A 14430-nucleotide genomic window follows, 5' to 3' on the forward strand; every position below is an offset into this window, starting at 1 on the left:
TGTGACTGGGCTTCTAACTCTGACTGCTTCTGGGGCTGCCCCATATTTTGGCCAGCGCAGTGTTTGTGGCTTTTAGAGCTCAGCTGTTATCCGTCGGCCTGTCTTTTGGTATGTGATGATGCTTAGAGAAAACTGCTGTGCCAGGGTCAGATCCTTGGCTAACTGAGAATTAACATTAGCATTATCTGCGCAGTGTCTGCAGGTTGTCCAAACCATTCTGTAATTCCTATTTAGGACTGCCAAGTCTCCTCACTGCCACACCTTGCTGAGCCTCCTATTCTGCGTCTGCTTACATCTTTCCTGAGGCACGTACCCACGTTAAGAGAGGATCCTCAGCCTCTGCTCCCAGACAGCAGATCACGACGGGAAGCAGCAGAGGGCGGTCTGCCACCACTCATGGCAGCGGTTCCAGCCGCTTGCTTGACACGCCTGTGTGCAGGAAGAGATCCCGGAGCTCACCTTGCTGAAAGGACAGGCGCGTCTCTTAATTAAGCACTGCCGATTTTAAGTGAATGTAGATATCCTGGCATCTCCCTGATGGATGACCTGCGGTCCGAGCTGCAGAGCCCGCAGGGCATGGAGGTAACTACATCTATTGTAATGGACCAAGTGCAAAAGACATCGTGCATTCCTTAGCTCATGCAGTGCAGAGTTATCTGATCATGGTCAAACTGATTCTGTGAGGAAGCAGTGTTGGAGCAAAATGGATGTAGAGTATTACTGTGACCCACTGGAGAGCTGGAGAAGAAAAAAGCAGCACGTTACCAGCAGGAGGAAGGTGTGTCAATGGTAGCTGCTGCAGTGTTGCTGTGGGGCAGCTCCAGCAGGAACAACAGGTGAGGGGGAAAGCACTGAGAGGAAAGATGTCAGTGTGGTCAGGCAGGGGCCAGGAGCAGGTGGGATGGAAGCTGAGGGGCAGCTGGAGGCTGAGAAACATGTGTGCTCATCAAGCAAGGTGAGAAAGAGGAAGCAGCATGGAAGGATTGAGATATTGGTAGAAAGAAGTGCTAAAGCTTACCCCTTTGGGTGGTATAAGGAAAACAGAATTCAGATGGAAAGGGCTTTAGAATTAATGGAAACAGAATAAGATACAGAACAACTTTAGTAAAAGGAAGGAAAAAAGAGATGGAGATTTAACTGTATGGGCAGAGAGGGAGAAGTTCCAGAAAAGGTTTTAACGAAGAAGGAAGCTTTTTTTTTTCCTCATTGTCTTTGGGAGGAGTGATTGCAAGGAAGGGAGCTCATCTGGAGGGACAGAAGATGCGTCTGGAGGGCTGGGTGAGAGCAAAGGACTGGTGATGGGCAGAGGGGGTCTTGGGAAGGGAAAAAGAAAGAAGCAGCAGATCAGGTGGATTTGGCAGTGTTGGCACAGGCTGGCTATAGGCTACCGTCAGGTTTTAGAAATGGGTAGGATCACCCCTGGAGTGACTGACCTGGGCAGAGGAATCACGGTTGGTGTTGATGTGCCCATCTCTGGTATTGGAGACAAAAGGGCAACGTGAAAACCAGAGCCCACAAAGGAAAGGAGACACAGCAGGATGAGACACAAGAGCACGAGAACTGGTGGTAAGATAGGACTGACCTTACGGAGTTTCTTATTTAAATTAATGGAATCATTAAGACCACTAAGGTCAACAGGGGTGTTGAAACTCGATGATCACTGTGGCCCTTTTCAACCCAGGCCATTCTATGATTCTACGATCTAGTCCAACTGTCGACCCACCACCACCACGCCCACTAAGCCGTGTCCCCATTCCAAATTCAAAGCTGCCTCTCTTCTCCGTTCAGCCTCTTGCTATCACCAGTTATGCTTTATTAGTGATGGAGCCTTCCACATTCTGGAATTTCCATTACTCTGTGTTTTCCTGCAGTTATTAACTTCCATCAGCAGAAAAGGAGTATGAGATCTAGCACAGAAACAGATGTCGATCCAGCAAATACACCGTGTGATGTCCTGCTGCTTTCTGACGCTATCATATGGCCGTGCTGAATTCTATTTTTTCTCGTCGCGTTGAACAAAACTTTGCAGTGCACTTCCAGTCCCTGAGCATAGCTGAGCAATGAAGAGTGGCTGGCAGTTTCGTACCGCTGGGTGGCATTGCATAGAAAGACACACTGCACTGCCGTTAAATCCTTGTGTCTCAATGGCATCATCAGTTTTGTGTGGAAAATTTTGAGCAGCGTTGCTAAGGGTCGAGATGAAATGATACGGGCTTATGGAAGGAAAGTTTTGCTATGCTATAAAAAGATCGTTGTGAAGAGACCAGAGAAAGCTAAACATCACCTGCAAATCTCCAGATGTTATTTTGGATTTAAAGGCTTTTTTCCCCCCACCTTTGGTTATATGAGGTATTTCTATGAGGTATTTCACCTGGGGTGGTCAGTGGGGACAATGGAGACGTCCCCACCCTCTGTTTTTCCACGCAAGGACACTTTCTGCCCATCATTTTTAATTAAGGGGCAGAAGGGCAGCAGGTTGCTTGACATACCGATAGCAGTAACCTGCAATAATTAGTATCCTTTCTACGTAGGATAACATATTTATCCTAATCTCTAAAGGGGACTTAACAACAGATGTGCAGACAGGGGCCGCTGCTCAGATAACCGCTCATGCTGGTGGGCATCCAAGCAACGGGCCCTGCAGGCGGCCACACAGCGGGACGTGCACTCGTTTCTGCAGGGCTGCAGGGGACCAAAATGCTGCACAGCCTTTAGCAGACCGCTGTTATGGCGGAGGAAGCTCAAGGGATAAAGGGGCATCAGGGCTCTGTGGGGCACTGCGCTCGCTTCATGGCGGCTGCGCTCTGTGTGGTCTCAGCACCACGGGGAGGAGCAGGAGGAGAAGAGCTGGATGCTCAGGGTAATGGAAGGAGAAACTTCTTGTGCCTTCGCATGCCATTCCCTGGAGTTGCACTTGCTGTGTTTTGGGATCATAGGAGGGCAGTATTCGTATCACACCGCACAGCAGTGTGCAAAAGTAGGCTGGCAGCAGACGTTATCTGTTGCTGAATGTTACTTAAGGACAGGCTGTAAAAGCTATCTGTGTGTGGCAGAAGGCACAAAGACCCCACTGCAAAGAGGAGAATCCTGAAATACTGCTGAACAGCCACACAGATCACTTTGAAAATGGCCACGGGTGCAAATAAAGCTGCTTTCCACTTGTAGCACATTAATTACAGTTACAGTAGCTTTCTACAGCTAACCTTAGGCGTGGATGAATTTTTTAAAGCCCATTTGAGGTAAGGCTGACGGGGCTTTGTGACAAAGATCTTACGTGATAAACCAGTTTCAAATGAATGCTAATGCTTCAGCGAGCAGGTGTCTCACTCCGCCAGCTTCCTCTGCTCCATATGTGCTCATAGCAGTACCTGCTATAGGAGCATTGCTCCGCACACTGTGCCTCAGCACCACGTGTGTGAAGGCCAAGCACAAACAGAAATTTTCTGTTGGGGTGACCTTCAACGCGGGCTGACAACTGAGGAGTAAGAGAGAGAGCAAACCCGGGCTCTGTGGGAAAGCATCTGGCGTGTGTCTCTGCTGCCAGCCTGCACTGCAGCGAGCACAGCCGTGGCTGCCAGCTCTGCTGCCAGCTCTCGCAGAGGGTGGATTAGGGATTAGAAAGTGCAGGAAAAGAAGACAAAGGCAGGGGCTGTGTGCTTGCAAGCCCTTGCTGCCTGCTAGGGTGCAGTCTTGTGTAACTTAAGTTTTGGGATTGGATTAACGCCCGCGACAGAGGGGTGTAAAATAGAGGAATATAAAGGTATGCTAAAGGATTCGGTAACTTTCTAGAATGAGAAATATGAGGGCAGACAATCAGCATTTCTCTCTAATTTAGACTGATGATCCGACCTGTCCTTTGTCTGGCATATAAGGCCACGAGAGGTAGCACAATAGATTTTGCTGAAGAAATGGGTCGAATTTGGTTGGCTGCTCCACCTTTTATCCCTGAATTGCACATGGAGTAAGGCAAGAGATCCCAAAGGATGGACAGAGAAGGAAGACGGACATCAGTTATTCTGTTGGCATGCCGAGCCTTCAGATGGGATTCTTGCACCTTCCACCATCTGAACGGGAGCCTTGATTTCCAAACGTGGGAGCAGATTTCCCATGGACGTGTGGCTCATGGCTGGCAGTGTCTCAGAGGGGCTGGTGTCCATGCGAGGATGGGCTTTGCTGCAGAGGCTCCTGGAGATGGGGCAGTTACAGGGTGGCCCACCTCTTGTTCCCCTCCCGGCACACTCTCTGCCCTCTGATGAGATTTCTTTGGCTGGGGAACTGCACAATCACTTCTGCCTTACCCAGATGCTCTCCCAAAACTGGTTGCATATGGCTACCTGTGGAACTTCCAACTTTGCTGGCAAATTCATCCAAAGCTTCAGGAGGTAGGAGGGAATGCACATATGAACATACACTTATGTACATCCACTTGCTGCCTTGCAGGACAGTATCATCATAAGTGCTGTTTCTATGGAAACAAGACTAAAAATATAGAATAACAGAAATTAGAGACTCATTTAACAAGTATTTTCTGTCCTGGACAAGGTTATTCTCATTTACACACTGTGCCTGCACATGTTTGCATGGAGACGGGGTTTCATTTTGTTTTGTTGGTACTCTCATCTGCTCTTACATGCAGAGCCCCTCAGCGCTAGTCCTGCTGTTATTTCTTCCGAAGAGAAATGCTGCATTGCATCACTATGTGCTCCTGAAGCACCTCGATGAGATCAAGAATTGACATTAAGGATTCTTCCCCATCTCAGCTGCTCTGCAGCTGCTTCTCCAGGGCACTACAGCAGGTGCCCAAAGCAGGCGGCTTTTGCCCTTTGGCTCAGGGCAGCCACCTGCTTTGCTCCAGTTCTGATGGTGGCACTGCAAGCACTGATCTGTCCTCATCTCACAGCTCTCCCAAATGGGCCTTCGGGACAGCAAGGCTCTGAAACACCAGCAGTGGGCTGTGTGAACCCCGTGCCCCTCCCCGTGCAAGCTGCCTGGGCCCAGTTAAAGCCTTAAAAGCCCATGAAAGTGCTCTTGCAATTTGCACGTAAGCAAGACTGCACTTCAGAAAATCTTACATTTTACTTCATAAACATAGGCATCTGCTGCTAATTAAAGTAGCAGCATATAATTATACCCTTTCTTATTAGCAGATATAGAGTCTGACAGTTGCTTAGATACAAAATAAGCAACTACGGATTGTCTTCTGCACTTTAACAAGCAGAGAGAGCAGGAACAATAGAAATGTAAACTTATTCTATATTATCTCTGGTAAGTGTGCCTGGGAAAAATGTTTAATCTCATTGGTAGCTTGTAATTTTAGCTGTAAGGTTCTTCAGCAGCCCCTCTGCTTTCCTCAATAAAATACCGACCAAATAGCTCCTCTGGAGAGAGCAGTGAAGCTCCGTGGGGAAAGCGTTGGGCAGGAGGAGCGATAGTGGAGCTACCAGACACCATTTTGCAGAGACCCCATTTTCTGGCTTTTCATTTTCAGGGAAGTAATGTCTTCCTACTGATGAATATAAAATAAGAGTAGTCCAGGAGCCAGTGCAGTTGTCACCATGGACAGTGGCAGATAAACTGGAGCATTAGAAACTGTGCGCAGAGCATAGATAAGGTTTCTAAAAGGCAGATAGATGTTACCAAATGTGGTTGCTTTATTTTCTGATGGGTTACGTTTGCAGCCAAAGCAGCCCGGACGTGACAAGATGGATCTTCAAAGTCCCTACTGCTTCTCATCAGAATACTCATGGCACTGTATTGAGAAATCACTTCCCTGCCCCACTGAATATGTCAGCTGCATCCTGAGAGGCACATTTCAGTGCTGACCTTTTCTTTCCTCTCGTTCTGCTAATAACCCCCAACTTTCCTTGCTCGCAAATCTAAAACTCTGTTGATACACCTACAGTCTAAGTGCTCTTGTTATTAAACTGTAGGGAAGGTAATCAGAGCAGCTAATGCCACGATAATCCCCCTGATCCATACTGTTATCTTTGGAGATATCAGAAATGATGCTGCCCGTAAAAGCGATGATGTATGTTCTGGTTAATTCTGCACTGGGAAACATTTGGAGCTAACCTTCAGAGTGTTACATGCCAGAGGCTGCAATGGGATTTCAATTGCCTTTCTTATTGACTAACAAAAAGTGCAATATTTCTCAGCGGAAACCGCAGGCTTATTCCTAAAAAGTAATAGCAATAATAAGAAAGTTCATTTTGGGAAAGGTCCTTCTTCCCTCTGCAGCACTGCGACACCTAGGCAAAAGGCCAAGGCTCACGGGGATGGGCAGCAGCCTCCCTCCCTTCTCCCTGTGTAGGGCATTAGGGGTTGAGGAAAGACGTGAAGCCTTCCCTTCTCTTTGCCATGTCACCTGGAGCAGAATTTCAGGTGTGGCTTCCCATGCTCTGAAGACAGATTCCACAGAAGGAAGAGCAGCCATAGCTCACCCCTTGCAAAGCAGTTTTGGAGATGCTGAGGTGCAGCCGGCCCACCAGCACAGCCCTTGCTTGCACCAGGTGAGGGGAGAGAGTGATTTTCCAGTTGGCTGTGTCATTTCTAAGGTCTTTGACTGAGGCTGTTTGCCACTCTGGATCAGAGGCAAAACAGCTTTCCGGTAGAGGGACCTTAACTTCTAGCTTTCCTCATCCTTCCCAAGTACACGATGACTGGTGTTAAATGTTCGGCCAGCAAGGTGTCAGATAGGAGCTTGGATTCAAGAGAGAGGTTGTGTGGTTTGGTGGTTGAGGCTCAATAGCAACAGATCTTGTTGGTAACTGAAGTCAAGCTGTGCTGACTGCTTGTGTTCATAGGTTTGTTAGCATCTCAGATTAAAAAAAGAAAAAAAAGAGGTTTCTGAGCCTGTTGTAGTCACTGGATGTAAAAACAGTGTAAGTCCCCCATGATGGATGAGTGCTGGTGGGTTCAGAGCACTGTCACCAGATGGCCTTACAGTGTCAGTGTGCTGTTGCTGTTCTTTCTCTTCTGAAGCATCACCAGTTTTAGGTTCTGCATTACTGTTTTGGCAATTATGCCAAGGAGCTGGCACAAAAACCTTGTCAGCCTACTTGGTGCTTTCCAAGCTGGCCAGATCAACAGCATGGGCATTGCCGGCACACTTTCTGATTCAAAGTTTTTCTGCTATGACAGCACTGGGATGCCAGTAGAGAAAGGCCAAGGCAACTCTTTTCTCTTGCTGTTCCAGTCCCTGGACACCACCTTCCCATCTCCTCCCAGCCTGCACACAAGCCAGTTGATTTGCTCCACTCTCTGAGCCTCCTGGCAGCCCACTGCGAGCTGACACAAAGGAGGACACGCAGATCAAAAGAAGCCAGCACAGAGGCAAGGGGAAAGCATTACAGGAAAGCAAAGTGCTGCAGGTGAAGTACTCGTAACATCTTTTCCCATCTCTGTTTTTGTTGCAGGGCTATTTCCTTTCCGTTCCCAGTGTGATATAAATTTTATCATCCCAGTGACATTAATTTGCTAGATCCGCCCCTCTCTGAAAGACTCCTGACAAGAGGACTGCACGGCAAGCTCCTGCGCTCTCTGCCTCACCATCGAGTTTCTCAGATATTTTGATGTTGGCTCAGAAGTGCCTTTCTTCTGCTGTTTTTGTTTCTCAGCATGAACTTTATGGTCCCCAGAGGTAGATTCAGAGTTTAAAGGTAAGAGAAATGCAGTGTCACCGGGTATGCTTCAGGCTTTTCCACATGAAACGCAGAAACAACAATCTCTTCACCTCCTCCCAAGCATAACTAAAGCCCTATTTGCAGTAGGACAAACTCATGCAAAAATTCCGCAAAGTTCTCAGTAGAGCCAGCTGAGTTGGCTGCTCACCCTTTTGATCTGTGGGCATTTGACAGTTGTGAGATGGTGTTATTTTAGCTAATATCTGACAAAGCGTCTTGTAAAGTTTGCCCCCTCCAGAGCACCATGCATATTTTTCAGGACACCAAATTTCAAAAGGAGGTGATCTTAGAGGTTGCCTACCGCAGCCATGCTTGACATTTTGGCTGCAGGCAAAACATGCGAGTGCACCACTGTGCTGTGCCAAAAAGGTATTTCTCTTTTTTTCTTGGTGTGAAGTCTTGTCTAACTCAAGCACAGGTGATGAGGTTACCCAGTGTTAACAACAGTGGGCTTGCTCCATGCCTGCTTGCAGGTACAGGTTCTTCTGACGAACCGTGAGAGGCTCACATGCGGTAAGAAAAGCAACCTCCAATGAGCTTGCATAGTTTCTCTGTTCCTTACTATCCCATTTTTTTCATAGACTTCTCATTACAGCTCCTTTTTTTGTACTTCTCTGATCCCTCATCCTTTTTAGGAAGATTTTTTAAAACAGCTTTTAAAAATATAGCTTTCTTATAAGACAGGCTCCTCAGGCAGCATGCCTCCCTCGAGACAACGAAGTAGGCATCTCGAACAGAGCTCTGAGAGGCTGTGGATGTCCTGCCCATCAGTTCACTGTTTGCTTTCCCATCACCCTGCTGAGGGTTTTGCTACTTCAGTGATGCTACAGCAGCAAATAGACCTCATCTGTTTTAGGGCTTCACAAGGCAAAGGGTGATAGCTCCCAGCTGTCTGCACAGGGCTGCAGGAGGAGGAGGCTCTTCATACGAGTGAGCGCTGCCCACGGAACAGCTGGTGCAGAAACATTGCTTCTACAAGTTCATGAGCTATCTGTGCTGGCCAGTATCTGTGTGGGCAGAGGAAAGGGGTCCAGGTGAGGGAGACTGCAAGGTGGTTCAGTAGCAGAATAGGATGGGATGTCAGGAAGCATCACTTCTCACTGCTGACAGGTGATAGAATGAGGGGAAGTGGCCTCAAGTTGCGCCAGGGTAAGTTTTGGTTGAATATCAGGAAACACTTCTTTACAGAAGGATTTGTAAAGCACTGGGATGGGCTCCCCAGGGAGGTGGTTGAGTCACCATCCCTGAATGTGTTTAAAAACCATTTGGATGTGGAGCTCAGGGACATGATTTAGCGGAGGGTTGTTAGTTAGGGTAGTATGGTTGGGTCATGGTTGGACTTGATGATCTTTAAGGTCTTTTCCAACCTGAGTGAGTCTATGATTCTATGATGCTATGATTTTGGCTGCACCTGGTGGCTCTGTGTGGGCTGGCATAGGGCTGATACCACTTCACTGCATGGAGGGACTACGCTGAGAGCCCCCACAGCAGATGTCTCTCCTTACATACACATTACAAGTTGCTGTAGATCCAGGAATGAGTTCCTAATGCAATGTGTACGATCTGGGAAGGAAGGTATCTGAGAGGTGGAAATGTAATCCTCCAGCAAGAATGGAGGTAAAACACCGGTGTGCCAAAGGGGCTTTGTACATCCCCACATAGGCTGAAGCAATATTTAATTTGTGCTCTCACAAATGCACAGAGCTCATCAAAGCTGTAAATGCAATCAGCTTTTGTAAACTGACTCACAAGAAAGGAGGAAAACTGGGGACTTGGGAACTGCTCTGGAGACTTGGCATACCATCTCGATAAACTGCTGCTACCATCAGTGCAGCAGAGAGCCTAGAGCAGGGTCCTGTTGGCAATGTTTCTCTATTGGCTATGGGATGTCTAAGAGGTACAGCTAACTGGGATACCTTGCAGTACCTCAGTGTATCTAGCATCTCCAGCATTAGCAGTATGTCTGCTAAAAGGCATCTTGGAGCAATCTGAAATAATTATTTGGCAGAAAATTAAATTTCAAATACATCATTGTTTACCTTTGCTCACTTCATGATTTTCTTTTGTGACTTCATTACCAAGATGTCACTTAGGAACCTTTCCCATTGCTTTTCCAGAATACTTTTTGTTTCTTTTTCTCTGAAGCTTGTTGGCTGTTCAGCATGAACTTCAGGGAATCTGACAAATCTGGGATGCTTCTGCTTCAGTGGACTAAAACATATCCAAATAAGTGCTTTTGTATAGAAAGCTGTTTTTGTGTCTGCAGTCCAGGCAAAATGGGTAGACATCTATATTGTCACAATGGGGTCACGTTGTTCCCTCTATAAAAAAATAGGGTTTTCACAGCATAGGTTACTAAAATTTGCTAGTCACAGCATATTTGAAAAAGAACCTCCAATTTCCCCGTTAGCTAATGCTCTTTCTCTGCTGTAAACAGTAATGCTCGATCAAACATCTTGATGCTATTATAATGAGCTGCACCTAATACCTTAACGAAAACATCTGTGTAGGCTAAAGGGGAGGACAGACTTTCTGGCTGTCAGCAGATTCAAAGCTCTGTTTCTTGTGCAATCCAGCTAGATATTCTCTGTTCGTATCTTTCCCTGTTGGCTTCCTTTTTTCCTACATCTGCTCAGGCAGCACTGGGTGTCCACATCCAGCTTCAAGTCATCAACCTATACAGAAGTTCTGCTTAGGGCTGTGCTGCCTGTGGAGAGGAAATGCAGCAGTGATGGGAGTTAGTGGTTTCTTTGCAAGCCCACCCCACGTGCCACGTTGTCCTGTTTTCAGATCCCGCTTGAGTAGACATTTGATTTCTCTGTTGTGCAGGAGCTTTCAATTTTCTGTTTCTCCAACTATTGAAACCTTTCTCTTGCATTCTCTGTGTACCCTCACGCATGAAGGCATCATTCAGCATGTAGTACCTCATTCATAAATTTTCCCAGGCACTCTTCTAGACCCAGCTAGCAAGGGCATTTGTTAACTGAGACAGGATTTCAACCTGTGTGATGCAGTATCTGTGGAGTTGACAGAGCCTGCGGAAAGCTGACAAGAGATGATTTCATTCAACTGTGAAGCCTTGAACCATGAAGATCGCAGCATTGCTCATCCTTTCAGAGCACTGTCATAATTTGATAGATTAATCAGGGTTACTTAGCAGGGATGCTTACCTGGCAAGGCAATTCCTTAGCTTTTCTGCCCCTCGACTAAAAAACTCAAGGCCAACGAGCAGCTGCATCTGGCTCCAGCAGCACTATTAAACTTCAATATCAATGGGGTACTGAAGGGTATGTGGGCTCTATGTCTTACAATTGTTTTTTTTCTCCCTTAAAGATACCTCTGTAGTTTGTCTTTGCTGAGGTGAAGATTTCATTGTAACCCGCATTGTTGCATCTGATAATGTTTATAGAGCCTTCTGCCCCAGCAGCCTTGAAGAAATTTCTCTCTCTGGTTTGTATGTGCTATGAGCAGACCAGTGCATGTTACCATTGTTGTTTAAAGGATATTTGTGCTTCAAGTCCTTCCATGTGGCATCTGTTGCCAGCTTTGGAATCAGACCTTCTGCTCTTTCCTTGTAGGTCTTCAGGCTTCCGTGGGCATAAGATGAAGCACACGTGTACCAGTGTCCTGAGGCTCACATGCTTTCTGTCCTCAGGAAAGATCCTGAAAAGCCTTTTCCTAGTGAAGCTCTGGCCACTGTTTGGGTTGGCTATGAGCTGGCAGAGACAAGATCCTTACTGCTACCTGCATGCATGCTTAGGTTGGATTTTATGGCTCGTGAGCCCTCCTGCGGCCCTCTGCATGGCAGCCTGACATTTAGGCTTCTTTCTTTTTCCAGCTTAAAGAGGGGTCAAAAGCAAGTTAGCTTTCTCCCTTCTTTACTATCTGATCTGATCTTTGTACCATGATCTGAGCTTTTGTCACCTGTGTGGACAGCTTATATTAACACTCTGATTTTAGTTTCCAGCCTTTGATCTGTTCTCTTCTAGCTATTAATCGTCTTATCTCATTCATCAGTAAGACTACTTTTCCCCTGAGGGGAGTTGCTCTCTTCCTCTGCCCTGTTTTCCTTCATATTACTGCTACAGCATGTTTGCAGTGCCTGAACTCGGCTCTGCAATGTATTTTCTCTAACTTCTTGCTTACAGATGCAGATTATCAAATGACATGCCATCTGCAAACGGACTCTCTTTTAAATTAAGTTTCATAGTATCTGAATATCACCACGCTGCAATCACATCAAGACTGAAGGGTGAAACATGTTTTGCAGAATGGCAGTGTTGTATTTCAGATTGGAGTCAGCCTCTTGTGAAAGCAGACAACACTTTTGCTCCAACTAGAGCATGCCGATGCCTCTCTTCTGTGACTTGAGGATGCAAATCTAGCTCAGTAACATCTTATTCTTGGTAACAGTGGTGTTTAGAATCCTTCCAGTTTTGGAAGGCTTGTATCACATTTTTTCCCCAAGGGAACTCCAGTGGATCAGGTCTGAGCCATATAGGTGGGCTATGGCTTCTAGACTGCAGACCCCATGTATGTTTTTATAAACCTAAAGGAAAGAACTAATCTCTTTCCTAGACAACTTAGTACAAGCTGTGCTATGTTACTTGAAAGCCCTTTCCAATTAACATCTTCTGTGTACAATTCTTGAATGGCCACTAATTTGTGTTTGCTCTATTTTAGTGTAGCACTGTTTAAAATGTCAGTTTTTTTACTTAATTATTTTAGCCACATCAGTGTTGAAAGTACTCGACCTCCCAGATATACTTTTTTCCACTGTTCAGGTAACTTGTCAATGTGCATATTGTTAATGCTTTTGTTTTTTTTCTTTTCTTTCCCCTTTTTTTTTTTTTTTATGTTTCCCTGCAGTTCTGCTGCAGTCAGTCCTAGAAATATCTTGAACCATAGATTTCTTCTCTGTGCTAATTCTTTAAATGCCAAAAAGTCTTCCTGCTTCCATATGGAGGCTTTTAAGCTTTTTCTTACTCAGAAAACAAACATTTTCTGACAGCTGCAGAGGAATTCAGCCTGCTCTGGCATTTCAATACAGACACCTCTTCACTTGCTAGATAACCACTTTGGGATGAGAGGTAGTTTTAAAAGTAGAATTTTATCGAGTATTTCCTTCCTTTCTCATAATAAAATACAAAGCCTTTGGTCTCCAGATACATTACGACTCCTACCAGCCTCACGGCTGCTGAGTGTTAGCAGCAGGGTGCAATGAAGCCTTGTTTTCCTGAGTTACAGAAGGTCTTCTCCACCTGCACAGAGGGTTTTCAGGACAGCTTTGAGGCTAGCACTTGCAGTTCCTCTGCAGCCCCTTTGCTTTACTTATGGGTCCAGCTTTTATTGGGACTGTGCTAATTGTTTACCTCCAGAGGTGACTTGTTGATGTAAGCAAGCAAAGTGCCTTTCACTGAAAAAAGACCCTTGCAGATTGTCACTGCAGATACAGCCCAGCCTTCCTGTGCTGGTTCCTCAGGTCCCTAGGGTAGGGTTGGCAAGCAGACTTAAAGGAAAGGAGGAACCTCACCAGGAAGGAGCCCATCATGCTGCCAGATTTCTGCCTGTTCCCACTCCACTCCTGCCTATGATGTGCGGTGCTGCATGTGGGAAGCCCCAGCTTGCAGCTGAACTTTCTGCAGAGCTGGGGCCAACTTTTGAACTGGTAGAGGTGAGCATGAATACCACATCCTTGGGTTGATTCACCCAGGACTCGTACCACTGTGTTGATGTGACCCTTCAGCCTTTGAACCAGCACCTCCTGCTAGTGCTGTGCAGTGGGAATCAGGGCCCATTTGGAGCAAGGACAGGTGACCTCTGGATGCTCACAGTGCAATGAAAATACAGTACCCCAAATACAGAGTTTGCTGTACCTAACACATTTCCTTTGCAGATCCCTTTGTTCAGACTCCTGTTGCACAGAGTGATATGCTTTATTCTGCATAAAGATGGGTCACGCTGCTCCTGGGAGCACAGGCTGTACAACTTTCTACTCTCTTGTGACAGCATCATGCCTGACAAGTCTCTCTTCCATCTTGCTAGACCCTCAGTAGCTTCCAGATACTCAGACAAGAATAGATGCCAGGATGTTCTTTCATTCCTCATTGTCAAAAAGGATTGCAAGACCATTTTTTCTACAGACGGATGTGAACTTGCTCTATCTATCCAAGCCTTTTCCATCTTCATATTAAATTACTTCTGCATATTTCTACATCGGGCTATGATGAGTAGAGCATCTGGGAAAGTTAATAATGATAAAGCAAAGAAGTTCAAAGTCAATCTGGAGTTTTTAATTCATTCATGTTAATAAGCAAAGTGCTACTTTAAAAATTATTTCCTAGGTTTTTTCAGTGTTATTTCAAAAATATCTCCATTAAGAAAGCTAAAAATCAAATGTGAGTTGTAACTTTTTAAGTTGCATATGATGTTAATGGAGAAACTCCCGAGCGTCCACTGTGAAGGAAAAACAAGAATAAGATGTCCTTGCAAAATAAGCTGAAATTTGGGAAGAACAAAGGAAGGATAGGGAGTCCCTGCAAAACAAGATAAAGGAAAAGCTGAGGAGAAGAATTTCAGTCACAAGAAACTGGTTAAACAAACTTATCTTGCAGGTATATGGCAGGAGATGCTAGCTTAGCACCTGCATGTAAATCGTGTTTGCTGGGCAGAACAAAGAGTGGTAGACTTTACAAGATACAAAGATAGTTCTTGCTGGGCAAAACAACAAACTCTGAACCTAGATTGC

This window comes from Gallus gallus, chromosome 2 (assembly GCF_016699485.2).
Source record: "Gallus gallus isolate bGalGal1 chromosome 2, bGalGal1.mat.broiler.GRCg7b, whole genome shotgun sequence".
In the NCBI taxonomy this organism is placed as follows: Eukaryota; Metazoa; Chordata; class Aves; order Galliformes; family Phasianidae; genus Gallus; species Gallus gallus.